Source organism: Taudactylus pleione, unplaced genomic scaffold (assembly GCF_031769625.1).
Source record: "Taudactylus pleione unplaced genomic scaffold, aTauple2 ptg001650l, whole genome shotgun sequence".
NCBI classification, from domain to species: domain Eukaryota; kingdom Metazoa; phylum Chordata; class Amphibia; order Anura; family Myobatrachidae; genus Taudactylus; species Taudactylus pleione.
The window spans coordinates 180,789-200,756 of NW_028286047.1; the positions used below are offsets into that span (position 1 = coordinate 180,789).

The following is a 19,968-nucleotide window of genomic DNA, read 5'->3' on the forward strand; positions in this document are numbered from 1 at the left end:
GCCATGCTGGGTGCAATTCAAACTCCTAATGCTCTACTAACGAAGTTTCACCTAATGTTGCTCAAGTCTCTTCCCCACTTGTGTACAAACTAAAGCTGCATACTTACAGGGGTATTCAATATGTGAGCGAAAACATTGTTTTTGCGCTAATATCGGCGCTATGACGTCATTATCGGAGGTTTTACTTTTACACCGTATTCAATTTCAAAGACTTTTCGCATTTTTGAAAATTCGAAGATAAAAAACGGGGATAACTTTTCACCATTGAATAGGTGTCGATAAAAAGTGCAGAATTGGGGTTTAGGGGTGCAGGCTTAAAAAAATAGCCTGCACCCCTGGGAATGACATTTAAAAAAGAACTGTGTCAAAAAAAAGTTTTAAAAAATAATAGGGACACCCCAAAAAATGAATTTAAAAATTGGGGTGAAAAAAAAAAAAAAGGGAAAAAATTGATTAACAATAGGGAAATAGGTTCAGGGCTATTCTGCAAGGATGCGGCAGGTGTTTTCTAGAATAGAATTATAGCAGCAGATGTTTTCTAGAATAGATTTATAGCGGCAGGTGCACAAATGCAGAATTTTTCAAAACTTACTTTAGGGACTTAAAAATATGCCAGTACCCATTTTCATGTACCCCAAATTTGATGGGACCAGTTAAAAAAACGAAAAAAATAACCTAAGTGCTCTTCTGCATCACTTCTTCAATGTCGGGAAAAAAACACCTGCTGCGGCTATTTAAATCCCCGACTTTCAATTAAAGGCTAAAACGGGGGTACCCATAGTGTTCCCCCATGTTTTTACAAGTTTAGGGGGATCTTACAAATTTTTTAAGGGAAAATTCGTAACTTTACGCAAATCCAACTTCGGAGGTTCCCGTTTTTGTTAATTTTATATTGAATACGGGGATAAGCGGGCGGGCGCCCGATACTTTAACGCAGGTAAAAACTCCGATATGAAACGTAAACTTCGACAGCGAAGTTTACGTTTCATTTTGAATACCCCTCTAAGTGTTTATCAGCTCATCTGTTTCAGTGAATGGGAGCAGAATTTAGGAAGCCACTGGTTTTATAGTACAGGATCTTTATAAATGCACATTGGAGCAGCTCACAAACTAACCTACTTATACCACTTTTACACCGAAATTCTGGGTCTGACCTGGAGTTGGAAGAGAGTTCCAATCCCGATCAGACCCGGAATTTAGCCGGCACCAACCCAGGATATTCCCGAGTCGGCGCCGTTCACACCGGAGCCGGGTTTGCATAGGCCCGTCTTTTCCGGCGTTGAAGTGGGCACTTGGAGATGATGTCATCTCCAAACGCCACTGAAGCCGCACCAATCGGCTGGCATGTGGCGCGCTCCAGGTCATTGTGACCCGGAGTGCACCATTCACACTGCCGGGTTTCACGGGTTATTCCTGTGTTAAACCCTGCAAGTTACCTGGGTTGGATCGCCGGGTCACTCGACCCAACGATCCAACCCTCTCCCCTTTTACACCAAGGAGCTACAGGGGTTAACCCTGCAATAACCCGTGTTATAGCTCTGGTGTAAAAGGGGTATTAGTAAGTCACACCGCTAACCATCCAGTCATTTTGGGGTTACCTTGGCTTCTGGTACATGCTCATACCTTTAATTAACTTTGTACACCCTCCCGATTACCCCTAAAATAAGAACGGTTAGGCTAGGAGAACGTTATGTGGATTTGCGCCTAACTGTAAATAACTGTAGTTATAGTCTTCTGTGTCCTGTTTTGTACATTATAGCAGTAAGTGTTGGGCATGTAGGAGGTAACTGGATTTAGACTGGTTAGTTTATGTCAGGTATTATTATAAAGTATCAGCTGTAATCAGCATTCTCTGCTAGCTCCCAACAGTCCCTATATCAGTGCAACAATATACAATTGAGGACTCAGAAATAGTTGTTGTCTCTCCATTACATGACTTCTAGTAACAAAACCTTGAGATATCTCTTAAGAAAGAAATTGATTATTTTTGCATACACCTTGATTGGCTATATAATGTTTGCCAACTGTTCCCGATTGGATTTAATACGATTCTTATCATACGCATAAATCTGTGGTAATTTATAGTATACATCTGATGAGTCTGAACCATATATTTATTATTTCAACATATACGATATACCGCTGATTTGTGCCATTATGTGTTTGTGTGTTGTTGTTCTATTGCAATATATGTGAGCTCTTTCTTTTTATCTTTGATATATTTCATTAAAAGTGAAGTTTTAGCATATATCGATCTTTACTGATTTCATGTGTTGGATTAGTGCCCCACAAAGGAGAGGACTGTCTCTTTCTCCTTACTCTAATCTCAAAGGTGTCAGACAGCCAAAATCGTTCTCTCTCTCTTCCCCCAGTGCACTCTCTCTTCTCTCTCCCTATCTTCCCCACACTCACTTCTCTCTCTATCTCTCTCTCTGTACTTTCTATCTCTTGTATTCTCTCTTCTCGCTACTTATCTTCCAAACACTCTCTCCTCTCTCTGTCTGCCCTGTCTCACTCTTTCTTTCCCACTCTGCTCTGTCTCTTGCTCTCTCTTCTAATATCTCTTTCTCTCCCCTGTCTCACAGTCTGTTCTCTCTCTCTCTCTCTCTCTCTCTCTCTCGTCAGGTACTCATCATCTCACTGTCACACAAGTCTGGAGGTTTCCTCTGGAGCTGCCCCCTTGTCTTCTGCTCTTCCCCTCACTCCACAGCCCATCAGACCCTCTAATCATTTCTTACATTACAGGAAAGAGAAACTTACTGTGACTGCTCTCAGCTGTCTCCCCTGTGTGACAACTCTGCCTTTATTACCCAACACACCCTTATACCCAGCACATCCTCATAAACCTGATATAGATATAAACATCACAAAGTCCAACCCTGTTTACCTCTCAGCAGTCAGTTACAGGAGCCGCATATTAAACTCCTCATCACCTGATGGGTGCCCTCCCCTTGACAGGACAGTAAACCACACTGTAATACCTTGAAATAACGACACTGAGACTTGTGTAAGGGGAAAGGAAGGTCAGCTTTATTTATTTAAATTTATTTAAATGTAAGCTAATAAGCTACTTTAACTATAAATTGAACTGTAATTGAACTGTAATTGAACTAGCTAATAAGAGAAGCTAATAAGAGAGAGAAAAGAGACAGACACAGTATGGTGGCGCAGAAAGAACGGCCCCAAAATGCAATATCACCAACTGCATACTACATCATTCTTCCAAATTGGGGGCGATCCGCCAGCCCATTGACCTGCGTTAGGTATCCACCTCCCGCCCAATAACACAACATGAGGCCCACCGAGATCGATGGTGCCGCTGACCCCATTAGGGTATAATCAGACTAAATCATGTATTGAACGGGAGAGCACGTCAAGCTGCAAAGGTAGATGGCGACGGCAACCATTCTTTCCCGCCAACCGTGGACTGCCGCCACCATACACTAATCTAGCACCCTGGAAATCCCTCCGACTAAATCCTCAATAAACAAAAAACAACCCTACAAAAAACTACCCTACTCATCCGGTCTAAAAAGATGAGCATCCCTGAAACTTATTAGAGGATGGTAAATGACCCCACCCCCCCTCCAAGACTGCACATCTGGTGCCCCACCACTGAATTGATCCATCTCCTAGCTGCGTCTAGAGCCCCAGGGGATACGCAATCTCTCCACACCCACCTTGGAATGATGTTTGACCACAAAATCACATAAAAAGGCCACATACCCGCAATCACACCCAAATCAGCCAAAATGGAGAACCACAAATCCAATGACGTCTGAGACGTCAAATCGTTGCCTCCCAAGTGAATGATCAACACCAATGGGAACCTGAAAGAATAGACTGAACTACTGTAGCCAAAAAGGTCATGAGTGAACTTCAACGCATGCCATGAACTCCCAACCATCTAACACAACCTAAAACTGGGAAACAAACTTCATCCTGACTAAAATGGGACCTCCTCGCCCAAAAAACAAATGAATGACCCACAATCCAAATGTTACATGAGTAAAATCGAGTACCTGTAAAAGAATGTGAAGTAAAGATAGGTAAACAGAAAAAGAAGAAAAGATGAGAAGAGAAACCTACGACAGGGGGTCTATCATAAAAGAAGGGGGAGGGAGGGGTAATCCTAACTTGGCCTGAGGCAAAACATCCACCAGCCGGCTGAAGCCTAGGTTAAAAACTAGTGGTAAAACAAAATTCCTCAAGACCCCCAAATATGGCGAGTAGCTACTCCCCAAGTTAGGATGCAAAAACCAACTTACTGAAGTCTAATGTATTTTTTTATAGGCACTAGACTTCCAGTGGCCCAGGGCCTTGATCTGCTACACAGAAGAACCAGACGCAGAAACGGACATAGCGGCGCCAATTCGGAACTAATGGGTTCTGAAGTCATGTGGGGACAACCTGACCACTTCCACAACAGCACTTTAACACCCAACCGAATTGAAAAAGAGTCATTGAGGATCCATTCGCATGTATCAGTCATGTCCCCTCCACAAGGGGATGAAGATCTTGATATTGCTTTGCCAGAGTCACAGGGAACACCTACATGGATACCCAACAACCCCTTCCCAACTGGTCCATCTCTGACCAACGTATCCGACAAAGAACCGCTGCATCTTCCACAAAAACATGGGATCTGAGCAGAGATGGAGGGCCCCGCTTAGAGGGCGCTCCTAATTCTGATACCCGGAAAGGCTCCGTGAAAAGCTATCACAAAAGCCACTCCAAATAACCGGACTTCATAATCTGAAGAACAAACCGATGGTAACGCAAGCAGCAAACGCGCCAGAAGCCTCAAATCAATGGGTCGCCACACGTCCGGAGGAACTGGAGCCAATCTGGCCCAACCTTTCAAAGCCTTCTGGACCAAAAAGCTTTTTGAAAGGTCCTCCAAACCCTTCACCTGGAAAAAGTGGGACATACCCACCAACAATTTGACCACCACTCCCCTAAACCTGCCTGACTCAAACAGACTCCAAACAAATTTGAGAATACGTTTTCAGCTGGCCTTACCTTGATTCTCGCTATGGGTTGCAAACCTGAACCATTCAGCCCAAGCCACCTGATAGCTTCTCAGGGTTCCAGGCGCCAGGGATCGATGGGCTAGCCCCTCCATGCCAGCTCAATAACCTGCAAGACATAAGAAGGGCACAACTCACGGACCTGACAAGCCAACGGAGGAGCGCAGAACCGTGGCCAATCAAAATGCGACAGGGAGTCCGCTATATCATTATCCACTCCAGACACATGCTGCGCCCGAAACGTGATATTAAATTGCAGGCAACACAAAACAAATTGCACCAGCAATCGGAGCATGGGCAATGAAGCAGCACAATGTCGATTGATCTCGTACACCACTCCTAGGTTGTCGCACCAGATCATGACACTGCATTTACACAAAGAAGGACCCCAGAGTTCAAGGGAGACCATGATAGGGAAGAGCTCCAGAAGGAGAAGATCCTTCGTCAAACCTCTGGTCACCCACTCAGCGGGCCAAGGGGCAGTGCACCAACGACCATTGAAGTATGCACCAAAACCCAAAGAGCCCGCTGCATCCATGAATTAACTTTAAAACGCAATTGGGCTCCACTCGTGAAACCCAAATGCGTGTTCCGTTGAATGCAGAAATGAACTCCACCCAAACCCTGAGGTCCCTTTGGAATTCAGCTGACAACCTGATAAAATGATTTGGCCTACGCACTCCTGATGTCGCACGTTCCAGCTTGCGGCTAAAAACACGGCCCATGGTGATAACACGGCACGCAAAATGTAGAAGTCCCAACAATGAATGAGCATGGCGAAGGGTAACTTTACCTGCAGCCAAAGCTATAGCCAGCATATCATGTAACCGGGTCACCTTCTCCAGGGGGAGATGGCAAACCCCTTCCAGGGTATCAATTTCTATCCCCAAAAAAAGGCCCTCAAGGGCCTTTCCGTCTTATCATGTGCGACGGGATGCCGAATTCCGTGAACAATGAAAGAGCCCCCTCGAACAAGCTAGCGCAATGCGAAGACCCTGGGGGACCCACCAAAAGGAAATCATCCAAGTAGTGAGCCACCCCCCACTCACCTTACTGCCTGCAAATGCACTAGTGCAAAAATGTGCTAAATTTCTCTAAGAATTGACAAGAAATTGAGCACTCCATGGGAAGGCAAAATAGAACCCGTCCTCCACCCGAAAGCCCATGAATCAGAAAAATTCCGGATGCAGAGGCAACAGCCGAAAAGCAGATTCCACATCTATCTTTGCCATGAGAGCCCCAGTCCCGAAAGACCTGACCATATTCAAAGCTTCTTCGAATGACTGATAACACATCCAACACAGGTCCTCCGGGATTGCATTGTTAACCGGGGAACCCTCAGACCAAGACAGATGTTGTATTAACCTAAATTACCTTGCACCCTCTTCAGAACCACCCCATCCAGAGACAAAACCAAGTCAGACAGAGGGGGCTCCGAAAAGGGACCAATCATCCTACCCAAATTGACCTCCCTCATGACTTTCTCCCTCACTCCCAACGGAAAATTAACCCGCACGGACTTGACCAACAATGGGAAGATGACGGCCATGAAGTATACCATCCCGCAACATTTTCACATCTGTGCTACAGGGATAAGCGTCAAGCTAAAGGGCCATGGCATTAATGTCCACAGGTGTGGGCACCCTACTTTGCACCAGGACTTCCAGCATGTCCCCCTGACGAGGGCTCATTATTGTATGCAAAGCACTTGGCCTTCGACACTCCTGTTGACTGAGGCGTCACCCCTTTAGACACCGGCTGCCCGCGTCTACTGAATGAAAGATCAGCGACAGGACGCTGAGGGTTAGTCTCGTCTAACCAAACCTCAATGTCCTGTGCACCACATTTCATGACAGCTAGCCCATGTTGCTTCTGACGGAATTCCTCGTCATAGGTACGCCAAACATTACCTTTCGCAGACCGATACAAGCTGTGTATCAGATGCAGATAGCGCACCATATTCATGTGCTCATCAGGACGTGTGCAAATACCACACCATGAAAACACAAAAAACACTCAGCCAATTCGTATAAGAACTATATGAATCCACTGACTTATCCTTCCACGCCGCCACCAAAGCTCTGCGGGCCTATGATGTCAACGCGTATATGTCCACATATCGCCCCACATGAATTCCCTCCCTAACCTGTGGACGTATACCCTGTAGAACCGCTATGTTTGCGCAATGAACCGCTGCCTCTGGGTCTTCTAGACCAGAGAAGCTAAGGCTAGAAGACTGCCGACTATGTCGCCGCTTGGAACCCTTGTTTTCACCACTGGATGACTCAGTCCATGGTGACTCCGTGGATGATATGGAAGTTCCAACCTGGTGGCCAGTCACAGGAGTAACCGACCCTGAACCCCGTGAACTACAACTAGAACCAGAGGTGCCTCCGGAGGATGCCATCTCCGTCCCCCAATCTACATTGGAAGTCGCACCTGACTCACCGGAGCCGTCCTCGTGCACAATTGCACCAGTATTAGCAGGCGTCTCCCTCCCTGGCGGGAATGCCAGTCTCCGGAACCACAGCTGCCACACCTGAAAAAGACACAGAAGCAGGATCAAGGGTATCAACAGTAGCAGACCCCGCAAGCTGAGCTGCCGTAGCCGCCGAGGCAACACCGAGTGACCCTACTACAGGGGCCCCAGTAGCAGGAACGGGCCCTTGAAGACCCAAACTGGGCACTAAGTTCTGCATAAACTGAGCCGCAAAGGGGGGAAGCCGTGTCCCTAGTTGCTGAAAATCTATTCCTGACCCCCCAGATGCAGACACACTAACTGTGGGGACAGAAACCACTGGGGGGGGCGATCGAAGTGGCCACAGAAGCCAGGGGGGCCACAGGCATCACCCCTGCCACCACTTGAGCATATGTGACAGCTTATTAGTAGGCTCCACAGACCGACCCCCCCAGCAGTGTCCGCACCAGAGGCCCCCCAACCTGCCCTAAAGGCCTAAGAGTGGAGTCCAAGCCAGATCTTCCATGACCACACATGTCCCGCCTCTCAGCCCCACTAGCCCCTGTGAGCTGGTAAGCACGACTATGCCCCCCTACAGGCGACCCCGGCTCCTCTAGCGAGTCCCCTGAGCCCAGCCAGGACTCGGAGCCAGAGCTGCCTGCCTGAACGTGGGAAGAAGGGGAATGCCCCAGAGTGCGGCGGCAGCTATTACACCTGCCGCCCGCCGCTCCACGTAAACCCTTGTGCCGGGCCCCAGAGCTAGCACAGCTTCAAACAGATGCAGATAACGGGGGAGGCTGATGGCAACCGGTGCCTAACAACAGCGCGATGAGCAATGGGAGAGTAGGCATGGCCGGCAGCCCGAGAGGGACTCCTCAGGGCTGGCGATGTAGAGGAACCTAATGTGTCAAAGTGGTAACGAGCACGGACCGCAGTGCGCCATTGGGAGTGAGACATAGCAGCAGGTAAGAAGGGAGTAGGAGAGGAAGAAGGAGGCACAAATGAAGGGAAAAGTACATGGAAGCGCGAGTAGGAATAAAGAGGAAAGTAACTACTAAAGGAGACAAGAGAATGGAAGCAAAGGAGAGAATTAGTGAAACAAAGAAAAAAGGGGAGAAACAAGTAAAACAAGTAAAAAGATATGCAGAGATGTAGAGCAAAACAGTACTTCTCTGCTCCAAACAAATCCAGGAAGGCTGCCTAAAATGTCTTCCAACCAACAATACTAAAATGGCTCGTTAACTCCACCCCCAATACACTAAAGCTACACCCCTAACCCCACCCACAATCTCAGCTCACTACAAGTAACCCTTTCCTGGCAGTACAAGGGACCTCATTCAGAGGCGCTCGCTATTTGCGGTCGTTCGTTTTAAAAAAAGGGGTGGCTATTCAAATGAACCATTCGCTCTTTGCGGTCTGTTCACGCCTCTAAGTCTGAATGAGCGAGCAAAACTTGCGCTCGAAATTTTGATAAAAACGCCCCCTGGCCGTTTGCATCATACGTCATGTCCGCTATTTATTAGATTAATCGAGTACATCGAACAGCGTATGAACTGCTCGCTATTCTTGTGGCTGGTTTTTCCTACCGCAATCTTGCGAGCAGTTCTGACTATAAAATAACCCAGTGACGTGGTCAATGACGCTGCTGTTGTAATTATGCACACCCATAAAACGCCCTGTTCTGATCTCCACTCCCCGTTTTCAAGCACCTTCCCCTGTTACCACCCACATACGCCTCATTCTGTCACTCAAAGTTGCAGGCATTCGCTATATAGCGAACATTACGATTTTCGGCCGCACTGACTGGTTCGCACATGCGTACTAAAAACTGTACGCATGCGCAGATGTGCGAACATCACTCGGAACGAGCGTACTGCCGCTTATGAGCGGCTCTGAATCAGGCCCAAGGTCACCCCCAGGTTAGGGTGTTTATTAAATGCACTACGTCTCCCATCTGTTACATATCCAGGGTTGCCTACCCTCCCGATTTTAGCGGGAGTCTCCCGGTTTTCAATAAAGCCTCCCGCTGCCCCGCAAACATTACGTGAACTCCCGATTTTTGTAAACATTTGGATTGCGCATGCGCAAAACTGGACTGTCGGGGGCGGAGTCTGCAGAGGGGGACGTCATGACATCACGACGCGTGGTGCCATGATACTGAAAGGCTGGCCACCGCGGGTTTGTGGCCAGCTAGTCAGCAGAGAGTGCGCACACGGAATTTGTTAAGGTGCGACGACGGCAGCGCTGTCGGCATCGGGAATCGGGCACAGTGGAGCGGAGCCTGTTAACAGCAGCGCTGCACTGATCTGGCACATCAGCGCAGGTGTGTTGGCCTTTTCTCAATGGTGGCCTCAAATATAATTGTAAGCGACAAATGAGACCTGCGTCATACAGTGATGGTGGCTGGGGCTGGGTGCTGAGTGTCACAGGCATTATTAACTGCACTTTGTCAGGGAACTCACTGACAGCCAATAAATGGATGACTGTCAGTGAGTGCCCTTTCAGAGTGCAGTTAATGCCTGTGACTGGATATATCACAATAAGGGAGCTCTGACTACAAATACAGCTGCCACCTCTGAGCACATTTGCTCACACCCTAATCATTGGCAACTATTGTCTGAGGATATTTAATGGTGTGTTTTATATATATATATATATATATATATATATATATATATATACTATATAATAACAATGTGGTTTTGGGCATTAAAAAATTTCAAGCTCGCAGTAGAACACAGGCCAGGAAGCCAGCTGGCCAATACAGATGCTTTGTCACGTGTCCATTGTTTGCAGGCTGCCGTTGTTCCGCCCATAGGTCGAAACAATGGGGGGGGGGATATGTGATAGAAGCACTGGAAAAGTTAGGGATGGCGTGTATTTGTGTCCAGATTCCTGTAATATGTGTTTTAAACCCCCAGGAGAAGTCTGTTTTACCAAGCAGATTTGAGTGTCGGCTTTTGTTAAAAGCCAGATAATGGGTCCTGGGGGTGTGGGTGTGAGAGAGAAGGGAGGGCTCCATCCACAGGACCGCTTCAGGTGTTGGTATTTTCAGCCTGAGACCAGTCTAATTGTTGATTACACCTGGAAGTGGCTCATAAGAGCTGTGTAGAGTTTTGATGCAGTGTCTCACACACCCTGGGGAGAACAGACATTGCGGTTTTGTTCTGAGACACTGTGACATTGGTATGTACTATGTTTGTGGTAAGACAGAAGGCCCTGACACATGTAGAGAGGGAGTTACCTGTCTAGTTAGAGCTCAGACGGCCTAGAGTTTATGTTTATGTTTTGTTTGTTTGATTATTGGTGTCACACAATAAAAGCTGGTGCCGACCAGCTTGCATGAAAATCCACGACTAGTGCTGTTTCCTGGCTGCTGTGTGTAAGGAGGTGTCCACCTACCCCAGGAGAGGGACCCCCTACCCCGACTGTGTCACAATATATATATATATATATATATATATCGGTATATATGTATGTGTAACCCCTTTTTGTATACTTCAATGGAGTTACCAGATTACCTCAGTGTCTGTTAACTGTTATTACTTTGCATCTAGTCAGTGCCTCCACCCAAGTATTTGTAATATATATGGGCCTACTCGGGAAATCCCAATTATTCGTGTAGTGTATTGTAACAATATATATTTATATTTTTTCTGCAATATCAATAACTCACGTTCTTCCGGTTTTTCAGGGTCTGTTTTGGATACCGCAATATTTCAGGAAAAGACAGGTAAGTAACGATACACAGTATACTTTTTCTTTTTTTATATTTTAAGGATAGCAAGGTATGTACATACTGTGTATCAATACACAAGAATAAGATCAATGCAGAGAATACAATGTTAGCATTAACGTTTTCATTTCAATCGTGTTATGTACTATGACACAAAATTATAGCTCCCTAACTAAAACTTCCAACAGGGAATATGTTCCTTATCCCTTTGAGTGTCTATTATGGTGTCACTGTGTGATGATACTTAAATAGCTTCGCACAGATAAAAGTCTTTTGAATATAAGGTAACGATGGTATGCGAATACTCAACTGACATATATTATTTAAACATCAATATCCTTTTTGCTGTGTTGTATTCCTGGGCAGTAAGCTGTGCTGGAGAGTTTCCCTTAGCCCCTATGGTTGGCGTGTTTTTCTCTTTTAACTATTAGCACTTACAGAGTTTACAACTTTGCTGGCTGTTTAGAATTCCTGTTCCAGACGTGTTATAAATTCCAAGTTATGTGAAAGTCATTCACGGTCAAATGGGCCAATAGATTGACATTTCCTCTCTATTGCAGAAATATACCTGTATTGCATTTAGATAAAGCATTCATCAGTAATAGCTCAGGATGAAGGCAATCCTCCCACATACCCACTGCTCTGTATTCTTCTCATTCTAGACTATGAGCTTTGTTCCCCTCAAGTTAAGTCCCGAAAAGGGATTCAAAAGGTATGGTGTCTTCATATGTGTATGCATCCAAAGCTGGGGTGATTTTAGACCAATGGTGAGGAACCTTTTATCTTTTGATATATATAACATTATTCGCGGGCCTGGTGCAGGTCACGCCCCCTCCGTGTGATGTCACATGGGGATGGGGCCACAATCGCCAGTGATTACAGCAATGCCCGGAGCATCCTGAGGATGCTTCGGGGAGCTGTGAGGTCAGCGGTGTGACCATCTGAAGTATCCTAAGGACGCTCCAGGCAGAATTACTGCATAGGTTCTGGCCGCAGGGTGCTATCCAGATGAGGATAGCAGAAAAAAGCTCAGAGGGCGGACTTGATGACTCTGGGGGCCTTATACGACCCCTGGACCTGAGGTTCCCCATCCCTGTTTTAGACACTAGTAGCTTGTTGATTCAGGTTACATAAATACAGTAATTTCACTGTCCTGCTGAAGAGTAAATTATTGCAAACTGGGCTTTAGGGTTCCTCTATTGCTGCTGAGGTTAACAGTGCTATATATAGTTATTATAAGCTTCCCCTCAGAGTCACTGATGTGCCACTCTGTTTATGTATAACACTGGGTGCAGAGAGTGACTGTGTTAGCAGTATTAACAGGGGTGTAATTGCTTCCAAAGGCTCACCACCTCCTGTAGATAGGAATCTCACTGACTGTGATCACTTGTTACACAGCCCGCCTCCTTCCCCAGCTGATCCACTCAGTATCTGGGGTGTGTCTCAGCAGCCCGCCCTCCTCAGCCGACTGAGGGCTTCCGCTGCCTATCAGGAACTGCCTCTCTCTCTAGGCAGCCCCCCGGGACCTCCGCTGAGACTACCGCAGCTGCTTCACTGCTCCACAGGTACCCGTCTCACCGGCGCTCTCCTGCTCTATTTTAGCCCACACTGGCTCCTCTGATCTTGCCTTGCAGCCGCCGCCCCGCTCCCCTCAACGCGGCACTGCAGACCTCGATCAGAGAGCACATGAGGGGGAACTGCAGTCTGTCTATTGACACTGCACTCTCCCCTTTTTTTACTCCCCCTTCACTGCTGCGAGCTCCTCTCTCCTTCCCGCCTGCCGCGCAAGGCTCCCTTCTACCTCAGCCCTCTGCACTAGCACGCACCCCTCTGGAAACTTCCATGGGGTCCCATACATTTACAACACTCCAACAATGTCCCCACCATATTTGCCTATGTGTCCATGTGATGCCATGAGTATCCATATAGGAGAACTGCCTCCACCCATTAGTTCATCACTTCAATTCATTTGCTTTACATGTTAATTATTGATGTTTAACTTTACAATATATATGTGTATGTTTCCTGTGTTACATAAAATGCATAAATTATTAAACACATGGTGTTACATATTTATATATATATTGTCGAAGACTAATTTACATAATTCCATATTTACGTATGCTTTATGGTGTATAATGAAGCAGTACATGAGATATAATAGGGCATTTGTACATCCATTTTGTTTCTCTGTCCAAACTCACATTTAAATGGAAATTAGTGTGTGTCTTTAAGGCCGCTCCCAAGGGAAACTGTATATCTAACAAAGGGAACGAGAGCATGCCCATATATGTATCTTTGTGTTGAGAACAACGCTCAGACTAAATATGGGGATGCAGCAAGCAATGAGTATCTCTTAAAAGAATTCAATTTCGGTTCTGATTGCCAAGGAGGAGCTAGCAAGAGCAAGCTTTGTCTATCTGATAATGTTAGTGGGTGTATAAGGGGGGCGTATTACTTGAATATTGTAATAATGTATAAGTACTGTGTGATAATGTCAATCGGGGTTGACTGCTGCATTAACCCTGGGGAATACATTATTTCTCCCAGTTAAGGGCTTGATCTATTTATTTAACTAATTAATAAAATGACAAATTCTTAAGTATACTGGATTGGAGAATATTACTTATTATGGAACAACACCTGGTTAGAGGTAACTTAAACAGATGGAGGCACTGCTATTTGCTTTACGACATCCATCATTTACCTGTGCACCTGATAGGTTTCCTCACTGCCTCAACAATGGGAGAGGAGTGGCTGTACCTGCTGTCTGGCCAGCAGCTGGGACATCCAATCTCCAAAATCTTCGTGAGTATCAGAATTAAATATATATATACATTATGTGTATATATATATATGTATGTTTCTGTGCTCCGAGGTATTATGTAAGAATGAGAGGAAATGGGTGACGAGGGGGTGTAGCTAAAGTTGAACTCAGAGATGATTTTATATTGTGTGTTGTTGCATTTAAGTAATATTGCTAAAAATAGAGTTAACTGTATTAAGATGCTTTAATAATTTTAAACTGTGGACTGATCATTGACAGTTCAAGGTTTGTTTAATATTTGTGTAGTGAAGAATATAGGAATCATGAATATATGAAATGCGGAGATGTACCTGTTTTTCGTCAGACAGACGTGTCCCAAGAGGTAATACTTTAAAAATGTGTTTGTATTTGCTTGGAGAAAAACAGGTGATAATAGGAAGCTTATTCTGACTATGTGCGTTTCTATGGTGAGTGTTAAAATGACAAGAGATGATAAAATGTGTATTCTAGTGGATGGAAATAAAAAGCGCAGCGTAAAGTGTGAATTTGTAATGTTTACATAATTGGTATAAGTAATTCTAAATTAAGTGCAGAGATCAGCCTGCGCGCTTGCGTAATTCATGTCTTTAAACTCTACACCTTCTTAAACAAATGTATGTTGTTGGGAACACAATGGCAGGCTGCAGCTGCTATTGCTATTCTATAATTGTGTCAGTAATGTTTAAAAAATATTCTTAAAATCTTTAAAATAGTGTTTAATATCTGTGAAACAAAACACTGTCATAATATCTGAAAAAGTACAGGCAGAGTTTACGTTATTGATTCTAAGAAAAAAGTGCTTAGAAGTTCAGAAGTTCAGAATGTCTCAGACAAAAGACAGAGTTTACAAAAGGAAAAAGCTGTAAATACTGTAGATGAATAGAAATGTGTTATATTATCATTGTTACATAAACCAATAGAGAAAGTTTGGAAACAGCTAATGAGAAATGTGATTTTTGAGATAAATAGTGTTGATGTTATTAATGACCATAAGCCAAATGTTTAATGCTACGTTATACCAGACTAAATAAGAAACGTTTGAGACAGTTGCTGATAATAATAAAGGATTCAACATGATTACATGCTTAAGGGACTTTTAATGCTGGAAATAATAACTGCATGTGTTAGATTTGTTGCATTGTCCTGCGTGAGATATGGTGGAATTCTGGCTATGTTTTTTAGATGTATGTAACAGGATTTAGAGACAGATTGAATGTGAGGAACAAGGGACAGTTCAGAGTCAAGGATGACAGCTAGGTAGCGAGCTTGTGAAGTGGGGTTGATTGTCGAGTTGTCAAGTTGTCAATAGTTATAGAAATATCACGAGGGTAACTATTATTGGCTGGTAAATATATAATTAATTCTGTTGTGGATATATTATATTTTGAGGTGGCAAGATGACAGTCCAAGATGTAATGGTGGAGAGATATACAGTGACACAGATGAGCGCAGTTAGTGACAAATCTGGGGAGAATAGGGAGAATTTGAGTATTGTCTGCATAGAGATGATACTGAAAACCAAAGGAGCAGATTAGTTTGCTAAGAATGGAGGTAGAATAAGAAAAGTGCACAGTGTAAGAATGATTATATAAGTAGGATGTCAATCAAGAAGGGATGTGTCTTGAAAACCTAGGGATTATAATGATTGTATAGAAGAGAATGCTGTTTCTGTGGAGTATTAGGACTGATATGAGAAGAGTGTAGATACTTCATCTTATTAGAGGGGTCTAATAAATATGTTCCTATATACTTCCTATGTTCAGAACAGGATTGTAAACTTTTGTAATGACAAACTGTTTAACTTGTTCTTTCAATATTTTCAGAGTGAGAAACTGTCTGTCTGTGTACCTAGTGCGTCAGTGTGAGTTTCACTCTCTCTGTGTACCCCTCCCAGATCGAGAAACTGCACCGAGGAGAAGAAAAAAAGTTTTGTTTCAAAGAAATGCTTTAACTATCTCAGAGCATGAGACTGTGTCTGTATTCTTACATCATAGGTTTCTTTTGTACCTCAGCTAGGGTACTGATAAAAGAAGGTTATGAAATATACTTTTTAGTAGATACGCTATTTCTACTTAGTGTTTTAAAAAAGATGGGTAATATTCTAAAAAAAAGTCACAGTTTACAATATTTGATGAATAATCTGCAATTTTTTTGTTCTTACAGATGACTCGTTCCTTATCTAACAGTGATCTGTGGTTGTATTCAGGGTTATTTTGAACTTCAATAAGAGATACTAACAAACAATTGTGTTTCTTTTGCAGAAGCAAGTTAAAAGTTTAATGTGACAAAATCCAACTACATACTGATAATTTTAAATATACAGGACATTGTATTCCACCAGCTCGAAGACATTTATATCATTAAAGGGTGGCATTAATTGTTAAGTTGAATTGCATCTATTGGTTTTACATATTGTTATTCAGATATTTAATAATGCTCAACTTGGACACGTTACTACAGACAGATTTTCTCGAGGGGGGATAATATGTTAAACTCGTATCAATCTTACATATGTCATATTTTGAATTGTGTTACATTGATCTTCTTTATCCTCAACAGGGGGGAATATGGTTGATTATAGTTAATGATGAGGAAAAAGGAAGACAATGAACATGTTTGCAATAATGAAATATACAAAGAAATAGTGCAAAATAACCTATAAGCGCTCCCCACTATACACGTACATATAGGACACCAATGTGTTTTCCACAAAGATATAGTCAATAGTCACCAAAATAAATTGGTCTTGAGACTTCCAATAGCTGGATACCACTGATGTGTTTAATACACAGAGGTACTGTTGAATCTCCCTCCTTGCAACGTCATGACCATGGGGGAATACAAAAAGAATAGAATAATAGTGCAGTAGCCTTGAAAAGCGATGATTTTAATAACAGATGTACACTTACAAGAAGCAGATGAATAAAAAGCATGTAGTAAATCAAGTGGTAAGACCGCACCCAACGTCCCCGTCAACGTGTAGACATCAATCCCAGATGTAACCAGAGAATGGTAGGATCGTCACTCCGGAATGTGACAATCCACTCAGATGAAATACACATATACCGGTGTTTGATGCCGCAGTCAGTCCACGAGGTGAGCTCCGTTTAACGCGTTTCGGACAACAGCAAGGTCCTTCGTCAGAAGCGTACTTTGCTCACCCAGTTCTTCCTTTAAATACCCTATAGATGATTATCTCACCTGATCTAATCTTCTACCAGCCGGCAGATAACCCAGGACACCTCCGTCTGATCAGCGCTGGAGACCGGAAGTAACTAACCCGCGTGCGTTCCACCGCACCCGGAAGTCCTGCGTTCCATTCAACAGCGGATGTCACACTCAGACCTCCATATGCTCAATTCCGTAAAACCGGAAGTAACTCATCCACATGCGTTCCACCGCACCCGAAAGTCCTGCGTTCCATCCAATAATACTAAAATCCTCTTAGATAAGGAATTCCAACTGAATGGAATTATTCATGAGCATAAGCACTGACATAGTCCTCATAATAAGGTTTATAACAATCCGTGCCACATAAAAAACAAAAACAAAATATACATGAATAAAACATTAAATATAATAAAAAAGACCAGATGATACACGTGCAAATGGGTCAGACAGTATAAAAAGACATAGCAGCAAATAGATATATATAGAAAAAGATTCATATATAGCAGCAAAGTATGTTAAACAACAGACACTTTTCTTATGTTAAGAAACTTTTGAGTTCAAACTCCCCATTTAACCCCTTGGGTACAAGTGTCTTTAATTGGTAAATCCATCTCATTTCGGCTTGTGAAAGCCTCTTATCTACATCTCTAATTTTCCACTTAGGAAGAATCTGTTGTATACCTAAAAACCGTTTAATATGGCACTCTTTGCTATTGTGTTTTATCTTAAAATGAGCAGAGACTGTATGTGTAATTAGACCTTTACGAATATTATAAATATGCTCAGATAGTCTAATCTTGAGGTTTCTACTAGTTTTACCTATATAAAATAAATTACATGCACACTCAAGGAGGTACACCACATTCCTGGAGTTGCATGTAATAAATTCTCTTATCAGGTATTTAATACCCTGTACCTCAAACTCTGTTACCTTATGGTCATTTGATCTCACTGTCTTACACATTAAACAGTCCCCGCATCGATAAAAGCCTTTAGATCTTATACTTTGTCTAATTTCAGTGTCTAAACTGCTTCTAACAAGTTTATCTTTCAAGGCAGGCGCCTTCCTATATATAAACTAGGGTTTCTCAGAGATTTTGGAGGAATTTGTATGTAAGGTATAGGTTGCTTACTGTAAGTGTTATTGAAAGTAACAGGGGAAGTTTTTCAAATAAGTGAAATGAATAGAATTAAAGTTACACACAATGGTGTTATAAAAAAGAAATGAGTTAAACTTACAAAAGAGACAGGAATGGCATTGTTTGAAGGCCTACATTTGGTGCTTCATAGTAATAGAATCACACCTGAACCTTATCTCAATCTCTCCTTATTGTTTTTTTGAACTACAATCAAGATGTGTTACTAAACCAAAGACTGATTTGAGATTACAACATAATTTGACTGTTCAATATTTTATACAATTGTCTAAGCAGCTACAACAAGAAGATTTTCGGGGAAGCTCAACAGGATATTCAACCAACATCAGCATTTGTTGCAGAAGACGAAATACAGTCTAGAGACTATGATGGTATGATGAGAAGTTTGTTACAGTCTGGTTCCCTTACAGATCAATGGGATGGTCCTTGGCATGGCAAAGTGATGCTGACAACAGATACAGCTATAAAGGTTGCTGAGAAGGACACCTGGATCCATGGCTCACATTGAAAAAGGTCAGAGAGAGATCGAGCTTAAAGGGGACTAAAGACTCAGACTCAAGTGCTGATATAAAGACTGTGATATAAGACTATGAGAAGTCTTCAATCAAGATGGAGATTATTGCTCACAATAGACTATGATATAGACTGATGACAACGGAACCATAATTTTTCTTAGCTGCGTGATGGAAACAATCGTGTTTATTGCAACATTGAGACTTATTTTTATTTTGGAGAGAGGGCGAGCAAGGGTTCATGGTCTGGTATGACTACACATCCAGTAGTGTGGATGATGGGGTTATTCTAATAAGTCCTTTCCTTCCTCTTTTCTAAGCAGGGAAAATGATCGGTATCAGAAATCTGATTTATCATCTATTGAAAAGTGCATTGGCATTTACTGTACTAAACCAGAAGAAAGGTATATACTGTGGTGTATGGATATTATTCAAAAGAGTATCCAATTCTACAAAAATATTCATTGATGGGTAAAGTATTAAATGCTACTAATTGTTGAGTTGAAATATACTGAAAATACTAAGATAACTAACATAAAACCATGTGAGATTATGTAATTAAAAGTTGTAAAGAAAAAAAGGGTTACTGATAACTATAACTTGACAAAACCACTAGTAATTATGTTATTTTCATATGTAAGTGAAAGTATTCCATTTTGTTTTACTAAGAAAGTATATATGCAGACTACACCTCAGATTTGAATAACTGCAGGAATGTTACTAGTCCAATACAAGTAGAAAATGATGAGTCAGAATATTGTAATAAAATCTTTACTGTGTACAAACCTTAAATTCCTGGCTATACTGAACAATGCAAGGAAGATTTTAAAAGGACTAAATGCTTATTATGTACAATGTATTCTTACAATGAGACATTTGATTATACACTGCTAGGGATTAGTTCTAATAGTGAGTGTTCCAAATAGTGATACAGATCATTTAGTTCAGACATATTAGGAATGTTAGTTACTACCATGATATTTGGGTTTGATGTTATTTTCTTGTTACCAGATAATCTTTATTACCTATGAGGAAAGTATGCTTACAAATTATTGCCAAGTAATTCAGAAGATATTTCCTTTTTAGGCAAACTGATAC

General features: G+C 42.8%; 1 pseudogene; it reads right to left on the reverse strand.

The window, feature by feature from the left end:
- LOC148442035 (up-regulator of cell proliferation-like) overlaps nucleotides 1-1,615 on the reverse strand; it is a 100,966-nt pseudogene extending 99,351 nt beyond the window's left edge.
- Nucleotides 1,616-19,968: the final 18,353 nt, after the last annotated feature.